This window comes from Pteropus alecto, unplaced genomic scaffold, assembly GCF_000325575.1.
Source record: "Pteropus alecto unplaced genomic scaffold, ASM32557v1 scaffold11, whole genome shotgun sequence".
NCBI lineage: Eukaryota > Metazoa > Chordata > Mammalia > Chiroptera > Pteropodidae > Pteropus > Pteropus alecto.
In genome coordinates, this window is record NW_006431956.1 from 11886310 (window position 1) to 11891888 (window position 5579).

Consider the following 5579-nt stretch of genomic DNA (forward strand, 5'->3'; position numbering starts at 1 on the left):
GTGGGCGCGCGCCCCCGCGCGCGCGCACACACACACACACACACACACACACACACACACACACTCACACTCCCATTCCTCCTGCACATGGCAACATGATTTAGTAACCATTTCAAAATTACCTTCTTTCCCTCTCCCTCTCTTTTCCACCTTTAAAATACTGACAATATAGGCGGTTTTTAAAACTAATAGAATATTATTTTTATTAAACTAGAGGTACAATCTATTGGGTCAAATTGAGAAAAATTAAGGCCAGAGGATTTGGGAATTTGTCTATATATACAATCTATAGGAGTATCTCTGTATGTGCACTCAGACACCTTTAAACTTATACATTTTTAATACTCCTATTACACATCTTTCTTCTTGTCTAATACATTCTTTTGTTCCTTTAACTTCCCCATCCTGTGTGTGTTTCAAGGCGTGAGTGCTTGCATTCACACGTATACACACACACACACACACAGGGAATGTGACAGACAGCTTTCTTGTGGCCATCAGCACACGTTGCATATCCGGGGTCTTCTCCAGGCACATTGGGGGTCGATCCCGATAAAAAGATCTAGCAGAGGCCCCTGAGCGCTCACACATGAAAGGCAGGGGACTTTAAGATGGATTTGCATGCACACAGGGGATTTCGATCAATAGCTACCAACATTTATGGCTTAGATTATTAATGTGAAAGCTGGCCAAAAGAATGGGGATGAAAAATTAAAGGTGTCTGTTATCAATTATGCTTAAAGTTATGCAATAATTTACTTACTTTGCCTGGATGTGCAGATCCAGATGTATAACGTACTATTCTTCAAAAGCCAGGGGGTTTCTTTGATAAATTTGTTGACCATGTCAGCCGCCTCTACAATTGAAGATGAACCCAATTCAGATGATGGACTGTATTCAAATTCTTTTTTGAGAAAAGATATATCAACTTCTCTGTTTCTCAAATGCATATACATGTGTTGGTGAATATGCCCAAATTAACATTTATGTGTATATCCGTCTCTGAGGGGCTGGGGAGTTACTTATTGAGAATTTAGGCATATATATGAAATGCATTGAATTTGTTAGTTAAATGTGATTATTTATTCAGTGAGGAATGCATAACCTGCACACTATCATAAAAAGTATTTTAGCTTTGAAAGCAAAGCGGCTTGCTAAAGGGAACCCTCTGTGGCAAATACAGATAGAAATACATTCTTAATGTCCACTTACTTCTGCATTTATTGTAAAAAATCAGCACTTTCAGTTTTTAAAGTGATGGGCTATGAAGATATGAACATATTTGTCTTTACTTATCCTGTGTGAATGTACTAAATTTACCTTCAGATGTTCTATTTTGATTTATTTTCACCATATTTTATGTTTAAATACCATTGCAATTCAGTCTGACCTCTTTCCTCTGGAGCGAAGTAATGCACATGGCATTTACAGTCTTTTAAATGGTTAGCTGGGAAATGCAATAGCAATTTGCAGAAGTAGTTTACTAATGGGGAAAGTTCTTTTGAAAACCTGAAGGAAAACCTAAGAGTACTTTTGCATTTCTACACTACAACTGTCATATAATTAAAGTATTGAAGAGCATTAAAATAATCCTTTTCTTCCAAGCTTTCATCCATACACACGTAATTTAAATGAGGATCACCGCCTCCCCCCACCCCCCATCACCATCCCCACTGCCTAACTCTTCACTATATACATTTGTTTTAGTGATTGCTGAGCACATTTTGTTCAAAGTGAATTCAGACAGAAAGGACCAAGGAACATCACAAAGACCTCAACAATGTAAGTATACTGGTTAGAAGAATAAAAGAAGCCCCTTGTACTGTTAGCCAAAAGTAACTATAATACCTACAACATAACTAAGACTAAAATAGTAATAATTTAAAGTCTCATATGGCTGAAATAATTGAGGATATAGAACAATAAAAGCTTGTGTGATAGTCAACATTTCTTTACCTAAATTTATCTAATCTCACTTGTTCTCTGTTCTTTGGGAGGGGAAAATGAGAATGGAAGAGGTGGAAATGGCTAAATTAAGAAACAACTTAAATTATAACTTAGTATATTTTCCTTAATTTTTTTCTTCTTGTCTCATCCACACAAATCAGGGCAAGTCTCCAAAAGGGCCCATCCTTCTGTTCTTAGGCATTTAAAAATCCTGTTTTTAACAGAAGTTTAGGACAGAGAGTATATACCATGTTGTCTACTGACCCATAATCAAAATGCAGTGACCTTCTACCCTCTTTTTGCCCCCTGACCCATCTTGAATTCAATGCAGCCTTTATAAATTTGCAAATCCTTGGAGGTAAAGGGGTTTTTGTGAGGCTTTGTTCTGAAAAGCCATAAGAGTGTGCTTTCTAAATTAGACAAAAAGGTAAAGCAACAAACCCTAGTGAACAAGATTTTATACAGGTGAGCAATAGGCAACTCTTCAAATAACACATATTGCAAGCTACAAAGCAGTTATAAACATGGGAGACAAGAAGGTTACAGATTGCATCAAATTAGAGTGTGGTACAAATCACATTCATGATGTAAGAAATGGTTAGGCCACAGTCTTCCTGCTCTCCTCATCTCAAGGGCTGTGGGGGACCCTAGTGATGGAGGAAGAAAGGGGGTGGGTGGGTAACAGAGATTGAGAGGGGAGGGAGGGAGGAAGGGAAAGAAAGAAAGGAGGGAGACTTGATCCGAATCTACAGGCACATTCCCTTATCTTTTCTGCTATCAGCCAGTTTAAAGGACACCATAATTATGATGGTGATAAAACAATGCCTGCTTATGTGTGCTGAATAAATAAAGAATGTTTACAGCTCAAGAATCTTTTAATTCCAATTAAATGCTATCAAAGAAAAGCCATTTTCCCTACTGCAACCGCCTTTCCCCCCAATTATCTTGTTTTGTTGCAATATTTTCCTATGAGACACCAGGGCCTCTCACAATTGATCTTGAATGTAGAAAAAAAAAAATCTGAGAAAGTAGAGTTTGACGTTGGTATATTAGTAATACACAAATATCGAGAGCCATGATTTATTTATATTGCCCCAATTTTTGTTTATTTTCCTCAAGGACCAAATTCGTAGAAACTGCAGTGATGACACTGAGTGTTGAGGCCTACCTATGGGCTGCTGAAGCCACACTGAAATTCCGAGCACCCATGAGGGGAGAGGGGAAAGATAAGACATGTGGGGCCTGATGGCCTCTGTAATGGGAATCCTCTGGTTCTGTTTCCCTGGCTTCAACCCAAATCCTTCTAGGAGCACTGGAGCCAATCACTGTCTTCCACTGCTGCAGCTACTGGGCGCACACAAAAAAGCGGGAGATCAAAAAATCCCAAGTTCACATTTATGGATACACAAGGATCATTTCATATTCATGGCTTCAACAAATCACATCATAATCAGATATAAACAAGGTTTGGGCAGTAATGCCCACCATGATGGGCACTACACATTGAGAAGTATCACACACTAAGCAGAAAAGTCACTTTTTAAATTTTGGAATCATAGAGTGAAAAGTAAGTCTTTAACTTTGAAAAGCTTACTTTTCGCTTTTGAGGCCAATTTTTACCATCATAAATTTCAAACAAACTCCTCTCTTTAAGTCATTTCTCAACATTCTAATTCAAACTTCTATTTTCTTCGTTTCCCAGTTCTAGTAATGTTTTGTTTGTGTTTTTAAAAAACACATGCCATAGCAAACATTATGGAAAACGCACTCGTTCCGTTAAACGCCCATACAAACCTGCCTTTTTTTTTACTCCATCTGTCTAAGTAGCACGTTGCTAAGTATACGCTTAAAAAAAAAAAAAACTTTCCTCAAAGAAATATCTAATATTTCTTGGTAAATTCCATTTGGTGAAGTGGCACAAAAATGCAGTGCTAAAAATTTTCTAGGTATTCGTACATTTGCTGGGTAGTTGCAGGCCCCTGTTCTTTTGAAAGTTTAGAGCTCCAATACCCTCAATTCTACAGGCAGAATTAGGATGGACTTAGAGGGTCCTAAACGTGACCGATTCACTAAGGCGGGGGGCTACAGCTTGCAGCAACGTGCTCGGCAACCTAATCCTACGCTAAAAGAGGGCAGAGAGCAAAAAAGAATGGAATACAAACTCTCCCGACATTCGTAGTTACTTTCAAGGTGGATTGTGTATTTTAAGGCTGATGGGAACGTCTGGTTTTTGGAGCAAAAAGAAGAGAAGGTAAGTGTTTGTCCTTGTATTCACCAGTTCATAGAGAAACAATGAAAGAACAAAGGGAACCACTTCTCCATCTGAACATTTTCTCTATCTCCCTCCGTTTCAAGACAAAAAGCTTGCGAGGAGATTCGCTTAACTCTGCCTTAAGTAGTTGTTGCTAGGCTTGTTGAACTAAGAATAAGGAAAAAGTTGAGCGGCAGTGTAAATATAGACTAAATAATAATAATAAAGGCTTGCTGTGGCGACTCTCCACAGCGCCGATCGCAGCAACTTACAGCAGAAGTTGCTAGATCTTGAAGGGGAAGCCCAAGAAATAACCTTTACATCCCATATTCCGAACTCCGGCGTTTAAATCACCTTTCTTGCCGTCTGAAAGGATTTCTGCACATAAAACGCGTAGGTACTGTCTACGGGAATAGAGTTGTGTACTATTTAGGTCGAAAATGTTCTCTATTGCTATCTGGAAAAGAATTTTTAAAAAGGAAAGGGGGATTCAAGTATTGACGTTACTTTTTGCTGATATGAAGAAATGGCAGCGGTGGCCGGGCAAGGAGATTCATTTTTAAATTTATTTGCTTTGGGGTACGGTGGTTATCGGCATGTCTGCCTTTGTGGGTCTGTGTGGCTGAATGAGTGACCGACTGCCTTCGGCATTATATAAAAGGATCAGTGTGTGTGGGGAGCCCCCAAAGCCGGCCAGCGCGTGAAAGACATTTTTTACTGCCCCCCAAGCGACAACCTAGCCTCCTTCCACACCATCCCCGAATCCGTATATTACCTGCCCAGTTACAGTGACACATGTTTATGTTTATAGTCCTGGTTTGTAGTAGTGTCAAGAGCCGCAGCGAGAGGAGGGGGAGGAGAAAGAAGAGGGAGGAGTAAATGCAACCACCCCCACTTGTTGTTAAAGCAAATTTACTGCGTTATTGCAAGCCGGTACGGGGGTGCTGGGAAGTGAGTTGAGAGGAAGGGTAGAGTTGGGCTGTGTGTTGGTGGTGGCGGGGGTGGGGTGGGGTTAGGAGATCCGGGATGGAACGGCCCAGGAAAGCAGCTCGGTCAATAGGGGAGCATGCTGGCGCGATCGAAAACAAAAAGGTTCCTCCTGCTCGCTGCGTTCACGTGGGGGGGCTCTGCACGCGGGGCTCCAGGGCCCTGACCTCTGACCCCGGCTCCTCTCCGCGCTCTCCCGGTGCCGCGCGGCCACTTTTTACCCAGGATCCCTCGCGCGGGCCGTGCTCGTGCCGAGCTCGAGTCCTTCTTAATCCTCCATTCCCCGATTTCCATCCCCTCCCCCCCGCCGCCAGCCCCGCGGGAGGATTCTCCGGCAGGGAACCCCCGCCCCACCCCCAGTCCCAGAGCCTGGGCCCAGGCGACCGCGGGGAGG